The sequence below is a fragment of the Marmota marmota genome, unplaced genomic scaffold (assembly GCF_001458135.2).
Source record: "Marmota marmota marmota unplaced genomic scaffold, marMar, whole genome shotgun sequence".
In the NCBI taxonomy this organism is placed as follows: Eukaryota; Metazoa; Chordata; class Mammalia; order Rodentia; family Sciuridae; genus Marmota; species Marmota marmota.
The window spans coordinates 22,538,774-22,565,157 of NW_025999977.1; the positions used below are offsets into that span (position 1 = coordinate 22,538,774).

General features: G+C 35.4%; 1 protein-coding gene across 5 annotated transcripts in view; it reads left to right on the top strand.

Moving 5' to 3' along the window:
• The window catches only part of Fbxo11 (F-box protein 11), an 80,803-nt gene that overhangs the window by 33,210 nt on the left and 21,209 nt on the right, over positions 1–26,384 (top strand). Inside the window, exon 1 of one of the 5 annotated variants that reach the window (XM_048804421.1) lies at positions 11,670–11,689. The exons of 3 other annotated variants lie outside the window; for them this stretch is intronic. The gene's annotated coding sequence lies outside the window, so the exon portion shown is untranslated. Of the gene's footprint in view, positions 1–11,669; positions 11,690–26,384 lie in introns of those variants that run through there. One more of the 5 variants, XM_048804422.1, reaches the window with a different exon arrangement.

Sequence of the window (26,384 nt, forward strand, 5' to 3'; positions counted from 1 at the left end):
CCCTCCCTCCCTAGGCTGGCCTTGAACCTGCGATCTTCCTGCCTCAGCCTTATGAGTCACTGAGACTAAAGTTGTGCACCACCATACTCAGGTCCCTTCACCATTTCTTTATACTTCACTTCATTCATTTTCTTTACCTGTGACTCTTGCTAACTTTGGGCCTCATATTAAGAGCCTTTTTAAAAAGTTTGTTGCCCCCGATTGTGGGATGGGAAACTAACAATGCCAGGGGGTAAGTTAACATGGTTTTTGTTTTTGAGGTGGAGTCTTTGCCATGTTGCTCATGCTAGTCTTGAACTCCTGAGCTCAAACCATCCTCCCACCTCAACGTCCCAGGTAGTTGTGACTACAGGCATTTACCACTGTGCCTAGCTAAGGGTTTTTGTTTTTGTTTTTTAAAGCCTCAAATTTGAACCAGCATTGCCATCTCTGTTTCCTTGGAAATGTATTATGTCTTTAGGATAATTTGTTTATGTATATTTATATGTATTCATGTCTAAATAGATAACAAATATATAGATGTGTATATCAGTTGTTTAATTGTTGATTTTAAGGTTTTGTTTTGTTAAACCCAGAGCTTTGTACTTGCTAGGCAAACACTGTACCATTGAGTCACATTCCTAGCCCTTTTAAATTTTTATTTTGAAACAGGGTCCTCTAAGAGTTTCCCAGGCTCACCTCAAACTTTGATCCTTCTGCCTCAGCCTCCCAAGTAGCTTTTATTACAAGCATATGCTACTAAGCTGGTTATATTTCAGTTCTTTATCTACTTAATTCTGTGCATTTTTAAGTGATTACCCTGCAGTCTTGTAGTTTCATAAGAAGAATGTGAATTCAGTTAAGTTTAAGGACCTAATTTTGTAAAGTAATGATGTGACAAATAAAATCAATAATTTCTCAAATCTGTATCACTAAAAACACTTATACAGCTTTCATATTTGTCATTGACACATTGATTAGGCATTTGGGTTAGTAATATATATGCTGCTTACTAAATATTTTTTGGCTCTCATTCATCTGGCACTTTCTGTGAGTCCTACCTACCTCTGACAAGAGTTGTGGAATGGGAGTGAGGAAGATCCAAAGAAAGAATTACATTTTTTCCATTTTTTGAGATTTGCACTTAAATCTTTGTGATTAAGAATTTGCCCTGTAGATTAGGTTTTGATTTTTGGTTTCACTTTTCCTTCCTAGTTATTCACATCACTCTGCTTTGTTTCACTACTTTTGAATTTCATTTTATTCTCTAGTCCATCATCTTGTAGCCCCAGTTGTATATCACGAACAGTGGAACTTTTTCAAAATTGCTTTTGGATGTGAGTAACTTAAGTCTGACTCATACTGGCTTAAACATAAGGAAATAAATCTCACATGATAAGAAGTTTCGTCTCTGATTTTCTGTAGTTGTTTTAGTTCTGCCCTTCTCATTGTGTCAGCATGAACCTTAGGTTAGTTCTCCTCAAGGACCCAGGATGACTGCCTACCATAAATAATGCAACATTTACCCTTGTTTGATTCTACCAAGAGAAAAGAAAGGATTACCTCTTTCCCATATACAGACACACAAGGAAGGCCACATTGGCTTTGGCCTGACTACCCTTGAGGGCTATGAAATGACCATAAATAGCCACACTATTCATGTTGAGTGGAATGAATATGTGAAGCCATTTACAATGTCTGCTCCATAGGAAGTATGGATGTATGTTTTTACAAAGTCTGCAGGTGATTTGCTGTACAACTAAGTTTGAGAAAGGCTACACTTCTCAATTTAAGACTTAAAAGTAGGAAAGAAAGGGGCTGGGGTTGTGGCTCAGTGGTAAAGCATTTGCCTAGCATGTGTAAGACACTGGGTTTGATCCTCAGCACCACATAAAACTAAATAAATAAAGGTATTTTGTCCATCTACAACTAAAAATAAAACTTTTTTTTAATAGGAAAATAAGAAAAAAACTATTTTTTCCTCTAATTTTCCAGTGGAATAAGGTTCCTTTTTGGATAAAGATAAGTTTGGTTTAACTTATCTTCATTTCTGCTGAAGAGAATAAAGTTTTAATTATGTTAAGACTCCAGTGTAAAAGAATTTTTCCATTTAAATTTATTAGTCATCCATGTGACACATGCATTTTCTGATGTCCTGCTTATTGGAGATTCTTTGGTTTTGTACCTTCAGGCAGATGAGTTAACCACTCAGGGCATAATGAGAAAAGGAATTGTTTTAGGGCTGTAGATGCAACTCAGTACTTGGTTATCCTATCCTGGGTTCAATCCCCAGCATTGCAAAAAGAAAAAGAGAAATACGTTTAACTATTTGGGGTAAAGTGCCCATCAATCTTAATTATCTTAAATAGCACTAAGAAACAGAAGCAATTAAGACTTCTGAGCAGCATAACATAGTGCTAAATTACTATGTACTTTATTCTTGGAAAAATCTCTTAAGGTTTCAGTGCCTTTCTCTTTGAAAACAGAAAGGACTAGCAAGTCTATTTCATTGGTTTATCAAAGAAGAGAGGATTCTATAGTCTCATAGACAGAAAAAATGACAAACATGACAGAAAAGAGGAAATATCTATAAAATGCAGAAATATCTCAAGAAACCCCAGTTTAGGACAGCTTACTCTGGAAAATAGCTTTGTACTAGTAAATATGTAGGGACTTGGGTCTCATTAATAGGCTATTTCATGATCCTAATGGGTGTCATATAAAAAGACAAAATAATTTACTTCGGAAATATTTAAGTCAAAATGATTAAAATTCTATTCTAGTGCTTGAAGAGTATAAACCCTCAGCTCTCTTGAAAACATAACTGTGAAAACACTTTTGAGAACTACAAATAAGAAAGAATAAAGCTTTAAGTATTTCTATATGATGAATTGGAACAGAATCTTAGTCTCAACATAAGAATTTGTGAAAATGTATTTTTTTCCTCTGTGTAAATCATCCAGAGCCTATTTCTTTAAATCTTGCCAAATTTTCCTCCCCGAGCCTTCACTCCCAATTAGTACAAATTAATTTAATCTTAATCTAACCCATATATCATCATAAAAGCAAACCATTGACCGATACAAATCATTCCCCAATCTCCAATTTTTTACATTTTAATATTTTGAGACTGGTCATAGTGACACATGCCTGTAATTCCAACAACTTGGAAGACTGAGGCAGGAGGATTGCAAGTTCCAGGCCAGACTAGCAATTTAGCAAGACTTGTCTCAAACTGAAAAATAAATAAGAGAGCGGAGGCTATAGTAAAGTGCCTCTGGGTTCAATCATCAATACCAAAAAAATAAAATAATTTTTTGAATTTAGGATGAGTAGATACAGTTTATTGTGATAAGGTTCTTCCTTTCTTAGAATCAAGAAAAGATGCATTTTTGTGAATAGTAGCTTAGAATTACCCATATTGCTGATCAGTTCTGTTCTTGCCTTTAAGAGTTTATTGAGGGGAAAGGGAAGAAAGGCAGTGGAATGAGATGGACATTATTACCCTATATTCACGTATGGTTACACTGCCTGTATGACTCTGCACCACGTTCAGCCAGAGGAAGGAGAAGTTGTACTTCGTGTACAATGTGTCAAAACACATTTACTGTCATGTATAACTAATTAGAACAAATTAAAAAATAGTCTATTAAGTAATGTTAATATGAATCCCTTTAACTTTGTAGATACTAGCACTTCTTCTAGACTAGAAACTCCTTTGTAAGGTGTAAATTTTTTAGTAAAATCAGAAGTACTTACTAGTTATGTACATTTTAATTAAAAAAAATTATTAAGTATTTACGCTATAGAATATTGTTACTGACTTCAGTTGTTGAGAGTGCCACACTAAGACTTGGATAATTTATAATTTTTTTTTTCCAGTGTACACTTTTGGTTCTAACATGAAGGGTTTTTGTTGTTATTTTCCATTAGCTTCAGTGAATCTTTGTCACCCTAAGGCAATAATGTTTTTTTTAAATGGCATTTTGGCGCCATCTGCTGTTCTTTAATATGATACTTCATTATATTGGTAAAACTTGTAGGTAAAGGATTCAAATATATATTATTTCTTATTTTTTCCCATATAAACACAAAAATAGAATTTTTTTAAAAACCCATAGGTTAACATCTGCCTTATGATTCCTATGTTCCCAGCTATCGAGGTTATCTTTTGTCATTTTAGTGGTAGGAAATAGACTTGTATGGACTGGTTGTGTAGCTCAGTGGTAGAGCACTTGCCTAGTGTGCACAAAGCCCTAGATTCAATCCCCTGTATGGAAAAGAAAAAGAAATAGACAAAAAAACTTTCTGTACTCTTGCCTCTCAACAATTTTGCATGTTCATTCCATGCCTTTGAGTTGCTGAAGATTTCCTTCTCTAGCTTTCTGTGTCTCTTATGATAGAGGCTTCTGAGAAAGACAAATTCACTGAACCTCCTTACTTACCTTTGCTAACGTTTATGTCCCTTTTCTAAGAATACGTGGCTTTTCATCTTCCATAGTCTGTCATATCTTAGCCCTGAAGCCCTGCTTCTGTTCATACTATGAAATTTCACCCTGTGATTCTAAACTATATTTACTTTTTAAATCTTATTTCTATAGCTGCTTTTATGTAAATAAAAAATTTGCCCTGCAAATATAGCATCTTGCTTTATATTTATAATCTTTAATTATATCACATGATCTGGTACTCTGTATAGTAGAGCAATATATATTTGTATGTATGGAATATAAAATTACTGTATTACTGATTAATTACCACCTATGTCTTTTTTCCCAAATAAGTGGCATGTTTTTTGTTAACTTGTACAGCTTATGTACTGATTTTGTAATCTTGGAAAACAAATCATGCGCTATTAGAAATGCAGACTTAGAAATCTCTTGCTCTAATTTTAAAAATTATGTGCAGAGTAAAGATAGATGAATCCTGAGCAGTGAATTTTTAATAAAATGGATAAATTTCTGTACATAGAGTAATAATGTCTATTTGGGCTACTCAACGCGTATCCTACTGTTTCTCTATCACATTTAAGCATTTTTTATTGATTTTTGCTGTGATGGTCTACTTGCGGCAGTTTTGTACTCATCTCATCCCAATCTAACTTTAATTTGTCCTTAATTTTTTATGAATGTTTGAATTTTTTTTTCACATACTAAATTTTGTATTTCCTCAACTTGAATAATGTCTGTAGGCACCCTCTTGTATAATAAAGACATTTGTGGTTCTTGCCTTTTACCACTGTGCTGCCTAAGTACTACATTTTCATTATTAAGGTTGACAGTGTATATATTCCATTGTTGAATTTTCTTCTGTCATTTGTATGTAGATTGATTATATAAGTTGAGAATATAGTAATAGTGTTCACCTTATGAACATGGATGAATATGTGCTAGAATTCTGTTTCTCCTCTAGTTGATATTATCCTCTTTGGATCATTCAGAAGAGATCATTGGTAGCTGAACTGGTGTGTGTGTGTGTGTGTATGTATGTGTGTGTGTGTGTGTGTGTGTGTGTGTGATTTTAATAGTACTGTAGAGTGAACCCAGGACCTTGTAATGCAGGTCAGGCACACTATCACTGACCTACATCACAGACCTTTTTACACTTTTTTTTTTTTTTTTTTGAGACAGGTCTCACTAAGTTACCCAAGCTAGCCTCCAACTTGTGATCTTTCTGCCTCAGCTTCCCAGATAGCTGGGATTACAAGTATAAGCCTTTTCAGCTGGCCAGATGAATTATGTTAAAAATACTACTGTGGTTTTTGTCATGTTCTAAAATTATCCTAAGATTTACTACTATCTAATCTGTTTTCTCCCCACCCCCAAAATTTCATTTTTGGACTCCTCTTTCAATGTATACTGGTTTCTCTGGACCTGCTTCATTCATACTGTATCTTGGGATGAATTCTTTTTGCTTTTCTGAGAAGATTTCATTAATTGCTGGATACCATGCCTTCCCTTTCTGTGTTTAGCTGAAATTTGTGTTTAAGTAACTTCCAAATAAAGGTAATTTAGGAGAGTAACTTTATAAGTCTCTGCTCATCTGGAAGTTTTCTTATTCTGCATTTCTTCTTGTTTAATAGTTTTAAAAGGGGAGATTCGACTTCCTTTTGTTGACTTAGAGTGTTTTGAGATCCATGTATCACTGTTGTCCTTGGATTTTCAGAGTTGAAAGCTTTATTTAAAGTTTTGAGGGTATTTGACAACTCTCTCTTTTGCTGTAAGCTCATTCATACTTTATTAGGCATAGCTGCTTCAACTTCGTTTCACCAGCCAACATTTCTTTATTTTTGTGTCTTTCAGAAATCAGTTGAGGGCTGGGGATGTGGCTCAAGCGGTAGCGCGCTCGCCTGGCATGCGTGCGGCCCAGGTTCGATCCTCAGCACCACATACAAACAAAGATGTTGTGTCCGCCCAGAACTAAAAAATAAATATTAAAAAAATTCTCTCTCTCTCTCTTTAAAAAAAAAAAAAAAAAAGAAAAGAAATCAGTTGAATTCTGTAACGCCCTTATGGTCCACATACTATTTTCTTTGTAGTAATTTAAATTTTAAAAAATTTCTTTTTTAATAACATAAAAGTTTTGGAGATAAAATGGGTATATATAATCTGTCATTTTTCCCCAAATTTTTATTTTTCAAAGTGAAATGTACTAAGTAACCTAAACATTAGATCCCTAGCAATATTTTAGTGATTTTACTATACTAGAAAATGATTCCTGGTTTCATGTTCTGTTTTATAGATAATAGTTGTGTGTGTTTGGGTTTTTGTTTACTCCTCTCCTCTCTTCCCCGTTCTCATTACCCTACTCCAGGCCTTTTTGTTTACTGCCATTATTGACAAAGTCTTAATTGTTGCATTCTAGTTTCTTATGTACACATGGCTATCTAAGTCTTCTAATAACAAAACCTTGATAAATGTTATAACACTAACCAAAAATGTTCATTTTTTAAAAAAGTAGAATAAAGTCAAATTCATTTACCTTGGCATTCAAATATTTTTTTTTCTTTATTCAGCCCCAAGTGGTTCTCAAAGTGTGGTTCTGCCCCAGCAGATCCTGAGAACTTATTACCAAGGCTCACTCCTCCCCAACTTTCTGAATCAGAAATTATGGGGGAAGAGTTAAGCAATCCGTTTTATAGGACCACCACCCAGTTCTGAGGATGCATGCTTTGAGGACTGCTGGTCTAGTCTCCCCTTCATTTTGTAGGTAAAGAATTTGAGGTCTAGAGAGTTTAACTAAAACAGTACAGAGATAATTCATGTAAAATAATTTTTATAGTTCCTGATACATTGATAAAATGTGCCCTGCAAATTTTGTTGGCGAGTGTTATTGATTGTATTGTTGATTTTGATGTTAGGAAAGCAAAGTAGAACAGAATTTAGAAATGTGGATTCCTGAGTCAGATCCCAGCAGTGTCAGTTGCTGTTAATTTCTAAAAAGTTAATCTCTCCTAAAGCTTAGTATCCACATTTATAAAATGGTACTAAAAGTATCAATCACATAGGTTGGTAGTAAGGATTAAGAGAGAAAAGTGGATGTTGATAACCATGCCTATTTGATAACTTATTAAGTTAGGGCATCTATTAAAGTACTTAACATATGATGCTGAATGACTTAATAGGATAATGTCAAAAATCTTATCTTTTTTTTTTTTTTTTTAATTAGAGCTTTATGGTTATACATAGTAGTTGGGTTCATCCCGACAAACTCGGTACATGCATGGGAATCTATTTCAGTTCATGAATTCCCCCTTTAAAATCATGTCTGTTTTTAAATGAGCTTATAAATACAGCTAAAGTTAAAAAACAAAACAAAAAAAAACTTAATAACAGGGGACTGGTAAAATAAATTTCACTACATGAGTTGGGTGCAGTAGTGTGTGCCTAAATTTCCAGCTACTTGGCAATAAGGTAGTAGCAGAATCACTTGATCCCAGAAGTTGGAGGTCAGCTTGGGCAACACAGCGAGACCATATCTCAAACAAAACAAAAATTTTATGACATATAAAATTGAACATAATTCATATTCATGATGCAGTAAAAATGAAATCGCAGAATACAAAGCAGTACATGGCCTTCCAGTTAGAATTTGTATAGGGGAAAATAGCTAAAATATTCCTAAATATTAATAGTATAAAATTTGATGAAATTTTTAATAACCTTCCTTTTTGTGTATTTTTTCTTTATTGATCAAACTTTTTTTAGGTTAAAGTACTTTTATTGTTTAAAAAAAAAATCTTTGAAACTGGCAGGATTGTTGTTACCCAAAATGACTGCTAATACTTTAAAGGGAACAGTGTTCATTTTTTACCTGTAATCAGCCATTGGAGTTTATGGATTGAACACCATATTTTTTGCTCTTCAAGATCACTCTAAAACCATGAATAGAAGTTTGTAATTAGAGTCATTTCTGCCTCATAGGGTTTTTATTTTTTGTTTTGTTTTTATTTTTGCTTTTGTTTTATACTGGAGATTGAACCCAGGGATGCTTTGTCACTGAACCACAACCCAGATCCTTTATTTTTTAGTTTTCAGACAGTCTTGCTGAATTTCTGAGCCTGGCCTCCTGAGTAGCTGATACAGACATGTATACACACACACGCCCAGCTTATAGTAAACTTTTAAAATGATATCCAAAGTACTTTGTAGTGAAAAATAAAAACATTGTACTTAGGGACTGGAATGTGGCTCAGTGGTACAGCAGTTAACTAGCATGCACAGGGCCCTAGCTTTGATTGCCAAGGCCACAAAAACAAAACAAAACCATTAGTTAGTTGACACTTTACCGGCACTTCCTGGCTTTCTAACCCCTCAGTGGTTCATTTAACCTTAATGGACCTCAGGTTCCCATCAATAAAATAGGCCATATTAATCTTTGCTGTTAGGTGATTTCTTGATCTGTAAAAATATTACTAATAACTGATGATGTCTTGTACTCCCCTGCCCACAGTCTCTTTTCCTTCTTCAATAAAATAGTTGTTTCATGTGTGGAAATTCACAGCAGAAAGGTTAAGCACTTAATGCTTATAAGAATGATAGCCTTGTTCCCATTTTGCTCTTCATACTTTATTTTCCTGATCTTGGTGGTTCTTCCCCCCATAAACCAAACCAATAAAAGGCATTTCCAGGAATGTCTAAATTTCATATGAAAATAAAATTATGGACTGGCTAAATTGTTTTCTTTTAAGCTGTGTATGTATAATGACTTGTGGGTTCTTTATTATACTCCTATAATACCTTTCATATGGTTTTAGTATGGCATTTACTATGTTGCTTCTGTTCTTCATTTATGTCCCATTCTCATAGTAGAACAAGTTCTTCAGTGGTAGATCTTTATGTTCACAGTGTCTGCAAATAGGTGAAAATTAACAGTGGTTAATTGATGACTTGTGTGAATTCTATTTTATTCTAAAATTTCAGTTTGAATCAATTTGGAGCTGCAGTTATTCTGATACTAAATTAATGACAAATTTCATACTCTGGTCACATAGCTTCTATTTAGGTTTAACACTGTTGAATTGTTGTTTTCCAGTTGAACTTAGATTCAGCTTGGAAAATACTTAAAATTGGTGAAAACCACTGACTTTAAATTTTCATGCTCATTAAAATAAAAGTTGTATTTATGATGAACTTTGATACTTAATAAATACTGAAAATGTGAAACTGGATGACCAAGTATGAAAAGAGAAGAGAGGATTTTAAAATGTTCCATTTTAGGAGACAGTTATTTTAAACTCATTTTCCTGAAAACAGTGGGAGAAAATGTATTGGGAGAACCGAATGTCATGTAGAACAGGAAAGAATCAAAATAAAGCTAAGTTGTACATGAGACATTTATCCCTAAGTTGTCAAAAGTCTGGAGATTTTCTTTTATTTTTCACAAACTAAAGCTATGACATTTTGTAAATTCTGGGATCCACAGACATGGTATTAACAATTTTGACATCAACAGACACTAATCAACTTTATCTTATAAGACTTTCTCAGGAGTTGGATTACATATATAGCATGAAACCATCAGTATTGTACTATATGTATATGATAGTTTATCTTTGCTTTCTGACCTTCTACTCCTGGAGTGTGTTTTCAGAGTGACAAAATTCCTAACTCTCTATCTCCGACCCATATGACTCACTGGAACTTGAGATCCAAATATTTAGTTTTATGTTGGGCACCTCCACTTGAATCTGTCACAGGACCTCAAAACCCCAAATCCAAACCTTTAATTCATCTTTTTCCTTCCCTCCCTCTCTCATTTTCTGAAAATCTTTGCCTTACTAGATGACACCACCATCCACTGAGTTGCCCAAATCAGTATTTTTCCTGGCTTCAACCTCTTTTCCATACTTATTGGTATCTCATCAGTCATTCAAATTTTATGAATTTTGCCTTGTAAATATATCTCAAATATATTCATTTCTTCCATTTTTATTACCAGAGTTAAAGTTATCTTCATCTTATTTGCTATTTCCAATAGCATGGTTTTTATGTTTGGTTCATCTTCCTAAAACACAAGTCAGTGTATATCATTCTTTTTTTTTTTTTTTTTTTTGGTGCTGGGGATTGAACTTGAACTCAGGGGCACTCAACTACATCTGGTAGTTCTTTTTTTATACTCAAGGTAAGCACCTTCAGGTCTTCACACACGTTATTCCTTCTCTTGACTAATTCCCAGTTGTCATGTAATTCTCACCTTGGACTTTATGCTTATGCTGCCTGTTTAGTTGTCTGTCTTAAGCTTTTGGAGGGCAAATGCAGTACTCTGGTTGATCTGTTTCACCAATACCTAATACCATGAAGGGAACAGTCATTTATTTTTACTCATTCAGCAAATATTTGTTGAGCATGCTCTGTGTCTGGCAGTTTAGAATGAATAGGTCTAAATTTCTTCTGTTGAAATGAAGCCTCATGAATTTGTAGTAGTTATTTATAATATCAAAGATTTGGTTTCTGAAGTAGTCAAAGTGTATGTGTATTTTCTTCGAAATAGGCTTAAGTAATCACTGTAGCTTATGTGTATGTTTTCCTGGGAACAGTGGTGTATGCCTATAATCCCAGCAATTCTGGAGGCTGGGACAGGAGGATAAGTTCAAGACCAACTGGGACAATTTACCCAGACCCTTTCTCAAAATAAAAAACAGGGCTGGGGATGTAGCTCAGTGATAAAGAGTGCTCCCTGGGTTCAATTCCCTAGTACCATAAAAGAAAAGAAAAATTTATTTAACCCATCATACCTAAAATATTATTTAATAACTGAAGAATACACTGAATACACAAGTATTTTATAGCATTATCCTGAATAAATTTTAAAAATTGGTAATTGTAAAATATCAGAAGCATCTGATTACAGCAAGTCAGACTTTTAATTAGCAGATTTTAAATACTGGCTTTACTTTTGGTTTCCCTCCCTTTTAATATTTAAGCTTTGAGTAAAATATTCAAACTAAATATTTTTTTGAGTAAAATATTCAAATTAGTAAAGCTTTGAGTAAAATATTCAAATTAAAATTTTAAATAAATTTTCTCTTGATTTCAGTTTATTCGTGATTTTTTTTTTTTTTAATTGAAGAAGAGCTGTGGTAGTTTCCAACTGTGTTAGAAACAGTTGTCAAGTGTGGTTCTTTGCACTGTGAGACTGGGAGCTGTTTCTAAACACACAGTTAGTAGCACAGATTTGCCTAAGTTTCCAATCTGATCTGTGTCTTTGGGTAAGTAGTTTGGAATATGTATAGTACTTATAGAAAAAACTTCCATATATTAAGTTCTATAAATTGATCTCGAACTTTAGGTTAGTTTACAACCTGAAGTATTTAGACTTTTAAGTCCCAGCCAATTAGTAGCATAGTTTTTTGCACATCTTTAAGATAATTGTATTAAAAAATGAGGACATTCTGCTTGCCTGAAAATGAAGTCATAGAGTTCTTAATTGAATTCTAATAGAAATTTTCAATGCTATTTAATACTCAAGATCTCAAAGGTAATTATTTAGATAAAAAGTATGTTTATTTTCCAAAAGACTTTACTTATCCCTGTGGTTCCTACTAATAGTGAAGATTCTAGTATATTTATAGGATTTGAAGTAAAATATAGAAATTATAAAATAAATTTTACTATTATAGATGTGTATGTATATAGTATTCTTTTAAATTGTACGCTATTAACTTTTTCCCTTCAAAGGAACTGATAACCTGGGCACCTGTAATCCCAGCTGCTCAGGAGTCTGAGGTGGGAAGCTGGAAAGTTCAAAGCCAGCCTCAACAATTTAGTGAGACCCTGTCTCAAAATAAAAAATTAAAAGAGCTGGGGATGTGGCCTAGTGGTAAGCACCCTGGGTTCAGTCCCTTGTATCAAAAAAAAAAAAAAAAAGGAACTGATAAAAGTTCAATTAAAAGATACATGAATATGTGTGATATATGTAAATAATACAGATATAGAAATAAATAAATATGATTATACTGTCTAATTAGGATAGCCAGTAGCTATATATGGACATTGAACACTTGAATTATGATTCATATGAATTGAGGCATGCTGTAAAATATGTAAAAATACATATTGATTTCAAAGATATGGTATAAAAATTAAAATCTCAGTAAATTCATATTGAGTACATGCTAAAGTCATATTTTAGGTATGATGGGTTAAGTAAATGTATTGAAATTTGGTACTGGGAATTGAACCCAAGGGCATTTATCATTAAGTTGCTGAGGCTGGCCTCAAATTTGTGATCCTCCTGCCTCAGCCTCCTGGGTATCTGAAATTAAAAACTATGTATATATGGATCACATTATCTTTCTATTGGAACTTTCTGGTCTAGAACGTTTTTTCTAACAGAAAATTGAGTCCTTTGTAAGTTACAGCTTGAGCATTTTTTGTATTAAAGAGTTATTTTTAGTAGTCTTAGATTACAACTTGACATCTATTTCTAGGTCTTGTTTTTTAAACTTCTTGTTAGCTTGAAACTATAATTCTTCATGATTTCATGGTTCTTGCATTTGAGCCAGTTTGGCAGCTAACAATGGATCATTCATTTTATCTGTTGTTTTATTTATTTAGGTAACAAATATTTTTTGATTGTTTATTGTGTGTCAGGTTTGTTTTGGGAAATACATCTCCATAATATTAAAGAAAAAAATGGGGGGGGAGTGAGGGAGAGAGAAAATAAAGTGAGTTTGTGGATTTGGAGGCAGAAAGAAGCTGAGGTAGATCTTGTCTGGGGTGTTTTTGTTTTTTAGCTCTTTCTTTTGCTTCTTACCACAGTGGTAGCCAGGTGATCATTCTCTTGTGTAAAGTACTATCTGGCACTACCAATCTCAGAACAGTCAATGGTAATTTATTATGAGAATGATATAGAAATGTAACACATATTCTTTACCTTGGCACAGAGTTTAATGATGTATTTTTAGAATAGAGCTTTGAGTGCTTTAGAACAGAACAGTGTTTATGAATATAAAGTTGAGGATTTTGTGATATACATGACTCAAATCATGTGGTATCTTAAGTTTATTTACTGTTAACTTCAGGTTGCCCCAGGGTTAGCCATAATACCTTCCCTTTCCGATTACTTTACGAGGGGGCGGGTACCAGGGATTGAATTTAGAGGCACTCAATCACCAAGCCACATCCCCAGCCCTATTTTGTGTTTTTTATTTAGAGACAGGGTCTCACCGAGTTGCTTAGCACCTTGCTTTTGCTGAGGCTGGCTTTGCGATCCTCCTACCTCAGCCTTCTGAGCTGCTGGGATCATAGGCATGCGTCACCCCACCCAGCCTATTACTTTACTTTTAAGTCTTTAATGTTTGCTGTGTTGATGATGACAAAGAAGGGATTCCAGAATGGGGTGGGTGGGTATCTATAGTAATAAACAGGTGAAGGTTGCTGAAGAGAAGGGATTGTATATGATAAAAAGTTTTAGAGTGTATTTTTTAGTATTATAGGAACTGACTACTGGCAGCCTGGCAAACCAAGCTAATATCACACTTACCTGTGCATACACGCAAACATCTAAATAAATTCATGACAAGAACAAAATTATAAATGCACAACTAAACTTGAAGCAAGGAGAGAAGAGGAAGATACTCACAGATACCAGAAATGAGAGAAATAGAATCAAAGGAATAGTGGGATCTTGTGTTGCTATATAGCTTCACAAATCATGAAAGTCAACTTTAGATGGGTTCAATTTCAAATTAGATAGATATGGTTTGGCCAAAAAAGAAAGAAAATCAAGTAATAAATGGTTAAGAAACAAATCTAAAATGTAATCACACAGAGGTAGGAAATTGAAAATATAGAGCTGAAAAAAAAATACTAGGTTGATTAAAAACAAAAAGCTGATAAGAATATGTTATTGGGCAAAAATAGATTTTTAAGGCAAAAAGGACAAAGCCATTACATAATGATGAATGGAATAATTCACCACATAGAAATAGTGATCTTAAATCTGTGTGGCCAGGTAACATCAAGAAGTATATAAATCAAAGATTTTATAGGCTAAAAATAAATAGAGTGCCAAGAAGGATAGTGGGAAATTTTAACGCATTTCCTTCCGAAGCCAAAGAGAAGCTGTAAAGTGCTTCCTTTTAGTGAAAAAGGTAAAGTTCTCAACATACCAAGGAAAGGAAAAAATCATGCTGAAATTGCTAAAATCTACACTAGGAATGAATTTTCTGTCCATGAAATTGTGAAGAAAAATAAGAGATTCCCACTGTTCTGTTCTTGCACCTTAAAACTGCAGAAGCTGTTGGCCACAGTGCATAAGTCTTAGTTAAAATGGAAAAGACATTATAGGGTTTGGTACTATACTCATGGCTGTAGGCATTCACTAGAGGTCTTAGAAACATACTCCCTGTGATTAAGGGGGAGACACTAATTATCTTTCACAGGTGAGGAAATTTAGGCTTAAAATATAAATTTACCTAAAGTCAATTGAATGAAAAAGCTCTACTTTTCAATACCCCACCCTTCTTTGTACATTGATTATTACAAAATATAGGCCAGGTAGAGAAACTCATAAAAAAGTAGAAGCCGAAAGTGGTAGTGCTCACCTGTAATTCCAGCACTAGAGATGGAGGCAGGAGGTTACCAAGTTGAAGATCAACCTCAACAACTTAGACTCTGTCTCAACATTTAAAAGTGTAGAGAGGACGGTGATTTAGCTCTGTGGTAAAGTACCTTTGGATTCAGTCCTCACCGCCCCCCCCCAAAAAAAAAAAAGCAAATAAGAGTTTGAGGACTTACTTTTATCCCTCCAACTCCACGCTCCATGCACAGAAGAAGCATTTTGGAACGCTAAGATGATTTTTTCCTGGTTATGATAGAACTTGCCCTCAGAATTATGTCATGTCATTTTTACATATTCCATCCCCACCACAATATCATTAATTCAAGATATTAATCAAAGTTTTACAGGCTGTGGAAGAGATATATCACATTTTGAACTATACTGAATTAATCCAAATAGCAACTGTCTTTCTTAGTAACTCCAGTGCCAGTACAGTAACTAGTGCATATACACTATTCAGTAAATATCCACCAAAAGATATTGGACTTTTTCCTTTAATATTGATGATGCAGTTTTTAAATGTTGCTTGTTTTGGAATTCTTTGAAAGTCAAACAATAAAGTCATCTTGGAGAGAAAAAAAAAGTTTGAGTTATTATAAAGGTATTATTTATTACCTTTGTAGTATAAACTGCTCAAGAGAAAAGGTTTTTATGTGCCCCTTTCTAATCCTATCCCCCTCTCACCATTAAAAGCATTTGTTTCATTGGTGGTGGTGTTTATTGGTACATTATAATTATACATAATGTGGGGTTCATTATGTCATATTTATACATCCACATAATTTGTCAGTCTCCTTCCCCAGCGCCTTCCCTTTCCTCTCCCCTCCTTCCTCATTAATTTGTTCTACTCTCCTGATCTCCCTTCTATTATTCGTACTATTATTTTAGTTCATTATCATTATATATGCAGGATTCAATATGGTATATTTGTACATAGGTGTAGCATAATTTGGTAGATTTCCTTCCCCTGTACTTCCCCATGCACTCGCTTCCTCTCTCTTTCTCAATCCCCTTCTTCTATTCTTTTGGTTTCCCTTCTAATTTTTTTAGTCCCATTCCCCCTATTTAATTCTCTCTCCTCCTCTCCTCTCTTTTCTTTTATTTTTATATTTTTTATTTCTATTTTTGTACCTGAAATTAAACCCAGGGGCACTTAATCACGAGCCACATCCACAGACCTTATTTTATATTTTATTTAGAGACAGGGTCTCACTAAGTTACCTAGGCCAGCTTTGAAATCGTGATTCTCCTGCCTCAAGTCACTGGGGCCTGGCTCTCCCTCTCTCTTTTGCATAGAAAACATTTGAACCTTAATTTTCTGAGGCTGGCATATTTCACTTAACATGATTTTCTCAAATTCCGTTCATTTACCAGCAAATTACATAATTTCATTATTCTTTTTGGCCGAGTAAAACTCCATTGCCTGTGTGTATACACACACATACCCCTCATTTTCTTTATTCATTCAGAATATCTGTCGACACTCACCTAGGCTGGTTCCATAACTTGATTATTGTAAATTGTGTTGCTATAAACATTGGTATACACATACCATTGTAGTATGCTGATTTTTGTTCTTTTGGATAAATAACAAAGAGTGGGATAACTGGGTCATACAGTAGTTTCATTCCAATTCTTTTGAGGAATCTCCAATCTTCCAAAGTAGTTATACTAATTTGCAGTCCCACCAGCAGTGTGTAAATGTACCTTTTGCCCACATCCTCAGTAGCATTTATTGGTATTTGTGTTCTTAACTATTGTCATTCTAACTGAAGTGAGATAAAATCCGCAGTGTAGTTTCAATTTGTATTTTGTAATTGCTAAGGATGTTGAGCATTTCTTTCATAAATGTGTTGGCTATTTATATTTCTTTTGAGAAATGTCTGTTTAGTTCATTTCCCCATTTATTAATTGGGTTGTATGTTTGGTTTTGGTGCTAAGTTTTTTGACTTTTTTTTTAAAAGACATTCTGGTATTAATCCCCTGTTGGGAGAGGATTTTCTCTCATTGTAGGCTCTTTCTTCTGCTCTGCAAAACCTCTTTAATTTGATGCTGTCCCAGTTATTGATTCTTGGTTTTATTTCATGAGCTTTAGGAATCTAACTAAAAAAGTATGTCTGTGTCTGTGCCAAGATATTGGAGTTTTGACACTATATGTTCTTTTAGCAATTGCAGTTTTTCTAGTCTGATTCCTAGGTCTTCGATCCACTTTGAGTTGATGTTTGTACAGGTGAGAAATCGGGGTCTAGTTTCATTCTTCTACACAGGTATATCTGGTTTTCCTAGCACTATTTGTTAAAAAGCCTATCTTTTCTTCAATGTATGTTTGTGGTACCTGTGTCAAGGATCAGATGACTTATCTAGGTGGATTTGTCTCTGCGTTTCATAGGTCCTTGTGTCTGTTTTTATGCCAATGCCATGCTGTTTTAGATTACTATAGCTCTATAGTATAATTTGAGATTGGTTATCACAATGCCTCCAGCATTGCTCTTATTTTTTTGGCTATTCTGGGTATTCTGTTCTTCCAACTGAATTTTTTTTTTTTAGTTGAGTATAGACACAATACTTTTATTTTTATGTGGTGCTAAGGGTCAAACCCAGTGCCTCACTCATGCTAGGCAAGCACTCTACCACTAAGCCACAACCCCAGCCCCTTCCAACTGAATTTTAGGCTTGTTTTTTCTAGTTCTATGAAGAATGTCATTGGTGTTTTGATTGGGATCACATTGACTCTGTAGATTGCTTTTTAATGATATGACCATTTTGATGATACTAATTCTGACTGTCTGATAATAAGTATTTTTTTTTCATTTTTTTTTTAATTGTTGAGAGAGAGAGAGAGAATTTTTTTAATATTTATTTTTCAGTTTTCGACGGACACAACATCTTTGTTTGTATGTGGTGCTGAGGATCGAACCTGGGCCGCACGCATGCCAGGCGAGCACGCTACCGCTTGAGTCACATCCCCAGCCTTATTCCTAAGTATTTAAAAAAAATTTTTTTTGAGGCTATTGAGAATGGAATTATTTTCTGGATTTCTTTCTCAGCAGATTCATTCTTGGAGTATAGGAGAGTTATTGGGTTTCTTGGGTTGTGTGTGTTTCTTTCTTTTCTTTCTTTCTTTTTTGTATGTTAATTTTGTATCCAAAAAATTACCAGCTCTAGAATTCTTTTGGTGGAGTTTTGGGGTATAAGGTGATGTCATCCACAGATAGTTTGACTTCTTTCTTTCTTATTTGTAACCCTTTACACTCTTTCTCTTGTCTGATTGCTCTGTCTAGAGTTTCAACAAATATATTGAATAGGAGTGGTAAAAATGAACATTTGTCTTGTCCCTGATTTTAAAGGAAATGCTTTCAGTTTTTTTCTGTTCAGTATGTTGTTAGCTTTGGTTTTGTTGTATGTAGCCTTTATGATGTTGAGGCAAGTTCCTTCTGTTCTTAACTGCTTCAGTGTTTTTAATGTAAATGAGTTCTGAATCTTATTGAATACTTTTTGCCACTATTGAGATGATTATGTTATTTTTGTCCTTGATTCTGTTTATGTAATGAAATATATTTATTGGTTTGTGTATGCTGAACCAACTTTGCATCCCTAAGATGAATACAACTTAATGTGTTTCTGGTATGGATTGCTCATATTTGATTAAGGACTTTTGCATTTGTATTCATCAGGGATATTGATCTATAGTTTTCTTTCCTTGGTGTGTCTTTATTCAGTTTTGGTGTCAGGGTGTGATACTGGCTTCATGGAATGAGTTGGGAATGTTCCCTCCTTTTTTGTTTCATGAAATAATTTGAGGAGGATTGACATTAGTTCTTCTTTAAATATTTGGTAGAACTCAGCTGAGAATCCATCTGGTCCTGGGCTTTTCTTTGTTAGAAGGCTTTTTATTGCATCAGTCTTGTTGCTTGCTTTTGGTCTGTTTAGGGTTTCTGTATCTTCTTGGTTCAATTAGGGTAGATCATAATGTTTTTAGAAATTTATCAGTATCTTATAGACTTTCCAATTTATTAGAATATGTTTTCTAAGTCATCTAATGATCCTCTATGTTGCAGAAATTTTTTAAATCTCCATTTCATTAGTTTTGGCTCAGATCTTAATTTTCCTGTCTTATTGATTTGGGAATCAGTTTGTTCCTGATTTGCTAGGACCTTGAAATGTAGCATTAAATTATTTATGTGGGTTCTTTCATTAATTTAGGCACTTAGTGCTATGAACTTTCCTCTCAGAACTGCCTTCATAATGTTCCAGGAATGTTGATACATTGTGTCACTATTCTCCTTCCAGTTTAGGATTTTTTTTTTTTTTTAATTTCTCTGTCCATTTGTCATTCAAGAGTATTGTTCAGTATCCAGGTGTTTTGTGCATTTCTGTAATTTTTGCTATTGATTTATAATTTCATTCCATTATGATATGGTAAGATGCAAGTGGCTATATAGATTTTTTTTTTTTCTTTTTTTGTACTTGCCAAAACTTGCTTTGTGATATAAAATATGGTCTATTTTAGAGGAAGGTTTCATAAGCTGCTGAGAAGGAATTGAATTCCACTGTTGTTAGATGGAAGTGTTCTAAAAATGTCTGTAAGGTTCATTTGATTTATAATATTAAGTCAGAAGTGTCTGTTGATTTTATGTCTGGAAAACGTGTCTGTTGGTGAGAGGGTGTGTTGAAATCATGCAGTATTATTGGATTGGTGTCTGAAACTTTTTAATATATAATTTTTTATTCTAATTATACATGACAGTAGAATGCATTTTGACTTATTGTACACAAATGGAGCAGAACTTCTCCTTCTTCTGGCTGTACATGGTGCAGAGTCACTCTAGTAGTGTAGTCATACATGTATTTAGAGAAATAATGTTTGTCTCATTCTATGGTCCTTCCCATCCCTACAGCCCTACCCCTCCCCTCACACCCCTTGGGTCTGAGATTTTATTAAGAAAAGTGTTTGTTTTACATAATTAGGTGTATAGACATTTGGGGTAGTATCTTCTAATTGTTCCTTTTACCAATATATAGTGATCTTCATTGTCTTCTGATTAATTTCTGCTTGGTGCCTGCTTTGTTGGATATGAGAATAACTACTCCTGCTTACTTTTGAACTTCATATGCATGGAATATCTTCCATCCTTTTTTAAATTTTTTTTTTAATATTTATTTTTTGGTTGTAACTCAACACAACATCTTTATTTATTTATTTTTATGTGATGCTGAGGATCGAACCCAAGGCCTTCCACTTGCTAGGCGAGCACTCTACTGCTGACTATAAACCACAATCCCAGCCCCAATCTTTTTTCTTTTAGTATTTTCTGTAGTGGTGACTTAGTTGTCATGAATTCTTTTAGTTTATCCTTAGCTTGAAAATATTTTATTTCTTCTTTGATTCTGAATGATACCTTGCTGGATATAGCAATCTTGGTTAGCAGTTATTTTCTTTCAGAGTTTAGGTTGTCTCATTCCATGTCCTCTTGGATTTTGAGAGTCTTACTAAGTAATCCTTATTGATTTACCTATAAATGTGACTTGATGTTTTTCTCTTGCATCTTAATATTCTATCCTTACTCTTTGATTATGATGTATCTTGGAGAGGTTCTTTTTTGATCTTGTCTAATTAGGACTGTGTATGCATTCTGTGTGTGGATGTCCGTCTCATTTCTAAGGTTTGGAAAGAACTGAAAAGGTTCTTAATATCATTAGCCTGTAACATCCATTCCCTCTTCAATCCCAATAACTCTTTAATTTAGTCTTTTAATGTTGTCCAGAGTTGGGTTGTTTTTTTGTTTTGTTTTGTTTTTTGTTACTAGGTCTTGAACTCAAGGGCAATTAAACACTGAGCCACATACCCTTTTTACTTTGTATTTTGAGACAGGATCTCATTAGGTTGCTTATAGTCTCACTAATATGCTGAGGCTGGCTTTGAACCTATGATCCTCCTGCCCCAGCCTGCTGAGCTGCTGGGATTATAGGTATGTGCCCCAGTTCCTTGTTCACAGATCTTGTATATTGTGATCATGGTTTTTATTTTTTCTTTGCCACTTACTGAGTGTTCAGGTTCATATACCCTGTCTTTGAGACCAAAGTTCTATTTTTTGTTTAATCTGTTGGTAATATTTTCAAGGGAATTTCTCATTTTCTTTATTGTGTCTTTTATTTCCAGGAGTTCTGATTGGCTTCTTTTCAGAATCTCTCTTTTTTTGAAATGGTCTTTCACCTCCTATGTTTACTCTTTCTTTTTTTGTTGGTAGCGGAAGGGGGTTTCCAGGAATTGAGCCCAGGGGCACTTTATCACTGAGCTACAACCCCATCTCTTCTTATATTTTATTTTTGAGATGGGGGCCTCACAAAATTGCATAGGGTCTCACTGAGTAACTTGAGGCTAGCCTCAAACTGGACTCTCTTGCCTCAGCCTCCCAAGTTGCTGGGATTACAGCTGTGTGCCACTGTACTCAGCTGTATTTGCTCTCTTAATTCATGGTCTTCCTCTGGAATTTTATCCCCTTCAATATCTATGGGTTCCTTTGTTGAGTAATTATAAATGGGGGTGGTGGTATATGCCTGTTTCTTCATGTTTTCAGGGGTCTTAAATTTGCATATCATAGATTTGTTGAGATGGATTTCTCTTTTATGAGGAGATCCTCTGGTGAGCAGTTGTCTCTTGTTATAAGACCTCTTCTCTCTATATATTTTAGTTCCTACACATAGGCTCAGCATAATCCAAGGGTTAGTTTCAACCTCAAATGCTTTTCATTGTGTAGAACTGTTGGTTTGATTCATTTTTGGCTCCTTCAACACTGTGGATTCCTCTCAGCCTCCATCTTTGAACCTTTCTGGTGTTTTGCTATAGGAACAGATGTTTGTGAGTGGGACCTGAAGGCCTCACCTAATTGTTCTCCTTGGGGCCTGGTCATCAGTTTGGGATTTTTTTCTCCCCTGTTTAAATGTGAAAGTATTGTTAAAATTTGAGCAGGAGGGGCTGGGGTTGTGGCTCAATGGTAGAGTGTTCACCTAGCATGTGTGAGGCACTGGGTTCGATTCTCAGAACCACATATAAATTAATTAATTAAAGGTCCATCGACAACTAAAAAAATATTAAAACAAACAAACAAAATTTGAGTAGGATTAATTTGTGTATGAAGCAAGGTGTCCATCTCTTGGCTGGATTGTGGGTGTAGCTCAACAATAGACACTACTATCCTGTAGATTTCCAGCATCTCTCAGAAAAGGGAGGAACAAACAATAGCAGCAAACAGTATACAGCATTAAAATAAATGCATGGTATCTACTGTGACAACTACAACACCAGTTACCACAGAAAAGAAATGGCAGGGTCAGTAACAGTAACTAGCCATGAGCTAGATCTAGCCTTAAACAGTAGATATCAACTACAGCCCACAATACTAATAAATGTAACAATTTGAATGGTGGGGACAAGAATTATATAAACCAAACAGTTCTGAAAGGTGGTAAAAATACAGTTAAAAGAAAATGAGGTAGGAAAGCAGAAAAAAAATCAGAATATCTGGAACGTGAAGAAACAAAGAAGAGAGAGAGAGCAGGTGATAGCAGCTGTAAGAAGGAAGAAAAAAATAAACAGAAGAGAATTTGGCTACTAGAGGAAGAAAAAAGGAAAGAGTAATGAGAAACAAACAAAATATTATCAAACCAAAACAAGTAAAAATCCCTAACCCTAAAGACAAAATGAATTAACAAATGGTTGCTGAAAAGAAAAGAGGCTGGGCATGGTGGCGCCCATCTGTAATCTCGGCAGCTCTGGAGGCTGAGACAGGAGGATGGTGTGACTTTAAAGCCAGCCTCAGCTGGGCACAAGTGGCACATGCCTGTAATCCCAGCAGCTCCAGGGAACCTGAGACAGGAGTTCAAAGCCAGCCTCAGCAAAAGCAGGCTGCTAAGCAACTCAGTGAGACCCTGTCTCTAAATAAAATGCAAAATAGAGCTGAGCATGTGGCTCAGTGGTTGAGCACCCCTGGGTTCAATCCTCAGTATGGGGGGCGGGGGAGAGAATGTGTGTGTGTGTGTGTGTGTGTGTATAATGTACATGTATCCACAAACCAAGAGAAGGAAGGAAATTATTAAAGAGAAACAAAGGATTGTCTTTGCTGAGTTGGTCAAAACTCAACAAGGATGAATGTTTACTGCCTATCAGACTGCCTTTCCATTTCTTCTTGTGCTATGTACCTCTTAGAAAGAGTTGGGGATTGTTAAGCGCTCAAGCGCGCTCACTCGCTCTCTCTCTCAATTCTTTAGTTGTAGATGGACACAGTATTTTTATTTTATTTTTGTGGTGCTGAGGATCAAACCCAGGGCCTCACGAGTGATCTACCGCTGAGCCACAACCCCCGCCCAAGCCCTTTCTCTTTTTATGTTGCGCACCTAGTTGTCATCCAGAGTGGCCTGGAAACAAAGCTGGCTGAAATAGTTCTCAGCTTCCCTTCTCACCATTAAAAGGTAGGGAGGACTGGAAAGTTTGAGTTTGTCGGGACACTAGATCAGTGCACTCCCAGAGTGGGGCTGATGCAGAGTTCTAAATGGGAAGTTCCAGCAGCTAGCTAGGGTTCAGCTCTGATCTGAACCTTATCCTGTGGTATCTGCTTTGGAGAGATTAGATTAACATATCCTAGGGCCAGGCAAATGCCAGGCTTTGCTGGGCATCTGGATGTTCATGTCCTCCTAAGAATTCTACTTGTAGGGCAGAATAACCAACCTTGCACAGGTCTTGCACACTTCCCAGGCTCAGTTCCAGAGTGCAGTTGCACCCACCTTTGCAATTTATAGACCTCCTTCAGATGATCTTGTGAGCTGTTAGGCTCAAAGGGAAAAACAAGCCTCATTCCCCTTGCTAGCCCTAAACCTGAATTTTCAATCACATTCCACTAAGAACATCCTAGGCCTGTTGGTTGGTATGCACTTGCTGAGACAGGATGGCAGTATTTTGTATGATCTCCTGGGCTCCTGTAGCTGCAGGCTACAACCTGGCCTCTTCAAGATAGTTCCCAGCCTCAGCTCTTCACTTGCTAGTTGAGAAATTGGAGCACTTTTCAAATACCATCTCACTATACAGCCTCTGATTCAGCTAAGTTTAGACTGCTTTTTCTGTTCTATAGGTTTTCCCATGCCATATTAGCCTGCTGTTTCTCTCTCTCTGTTTGTATCTCACCTTCATTCTGCAGTGAACTGGCACCACTTCTGCCGCTGGCTTAGCTCAGCCTTTGTAATCTGCAATCTTTGATCTCCTAAAAGGCAATTTCATGATAATCATTTTCTGCTTTTTTAAAAATAATGACAGTATATATTCTCAGTGCACTTTTGTTTTTTCCCCACTCCCCTTCTACCCCCACTACAGTTTGACCTGTGGAATCTCTATTATAAGTTTGATCAGATTCAGACTTAGTGTTTTTTTGATAAGACTTTGTAGATTATGGGCTCTTGTTTCATCAAGAATTATAAAGTCTTGTTTTTTTTTTTTTCTTTTAGTGATGTTAGTGACTATTGATATTCAGCAGTTAAATCAGTTCACTGCAGATTCAGAAAGTAATGATTCTCTATTTTTATTATTTCTTATTCACGTATTGTTAAAATGTTATCCTCTATAGAGAATCTTTCCCTTCTCTAATGTGTGGTTATCTACTGGTTCAGTTTATATATGGAAGAATACATAGCTAGGCACACTGTGGTCCATGCCTGCATTCCTAGCTACTCTGGGAGCCGAGGTAGAAGAATCACATATTCCAGGTCAGCCTGGGAAGTTTAGCAAGAACCTATCTCAAGACAAAATTTTAAAAAGGTCTGGGGAAGTTGAGTACTGTGATGTGTTCCTGTAATCTTAGTGACTCTGGAGGTTTAAATGGGGGTTGCAAGTTTGAGGTTAGACTCAGCAATTTAGGCCCTGTCTCAAAGTAAAAAGGCCTGGGGTTGTAGCTCAGTGTTAAGAATCAGAAGATTCACTCTCCAGTACCAAAAAAAAAAAAAAAAAGGTTTAGGAATATGGTTTAGTGATAGACCTCTTGTCTATCCCAGGATTTAATCCTTGGTACAGCAAGAAAACTAAAAATAAATGTTTATTTCTCATTTTTTACCAGTTTGGGAAATGATGGGGTTTTTACTACATCTTTCAAAGTAAGCCATTTTTTTTTCTTTATAAGTATCTTCAGGAACCCATGATTACATTTCTTTCTATTCATTCCAGTTATCCTTACTGATGTTCAAATTGTCCCATCTTAAAAAATAAATACATAAATAAAAACTAAATTGTTCCTTATTTTCTTTGGCCAACAGGAATCTCTTCATGTTAGATCCCTGTCCTGTGGTGTTTGTATTTGTATGTGTGTGCGTGTGTATATGTAGCTTTTAAAGCACATATACTAAACATGTTCCATATATGTATACTTTTTCCCATGTTGAGAATTGATCCCAGTGCCTCACTTATGCAAAGCAAGTGCTCTACCATTGAGCTAAACCTCAACCCTGGTTTTTATATTCAGTATATATTTAAGATAATTCCACATTAAACTATATAGAACTGCTTTATTTTATATAGCCACATAATGGTCTCTTATATAGCTATACAATAGCTTATTTAACAGATCCTGGCTGATGAACATTTTAATTTTTTTTTGAGTGGGGAGTACCAGGGATTGCAGTCAGGAGCATTTGGTCACTAAGCCACATCTTCAGCCCTATTTTGTATTTTATTTAGAGACAGGGTCTCACTGAGTTGCTTAGCACCTCACAGTTGCTGAGGCTGGCATTGAAATTGGCTTCTGTCGCAGTCCGGCTGGGCAAAATAACCGGGAGGTGACAAGCAACTTGAAGGTTGAAGCGGGAACTCCTTTATTGCGAGGGAACTCAGCGGGAACTGAAGGTAGCGGGCACCCAAGGTAGCAGTAGCCACTTTATTGCGGGACAGCAGAGGTATATATACCTAACTGATTACACACAGCTTGACTCAATTAGCATCATCTAGATACAGCAGTCAGCCAATAAGGAATCCCCACCATCTTAATGGCTCGGTGACGTTGCTTCACAAACTACTCCTCCTGGCAAACTGCCAGGCGCCATCTTGACTTGATTTGCGGTCCCCAACAGGCTTCCTCCTGCCTCAGCCTCCTGAGCCGCTGTGATTACATTAATGAGCATTTTGATTGTTACCCTGCAGTATTGTAAACAGTACTGCAATGTATCTCTTGATATGTACTACTTTGCCAACACATGGAAGGATAGCTGCAGGATCAATTCCCAGAAATGGAATGGCTGAGTAATAGTTATTGCCAAATTATCCTCAAAAAGCAATGAAAAACTACTTTAAAAAAAAAATTCCT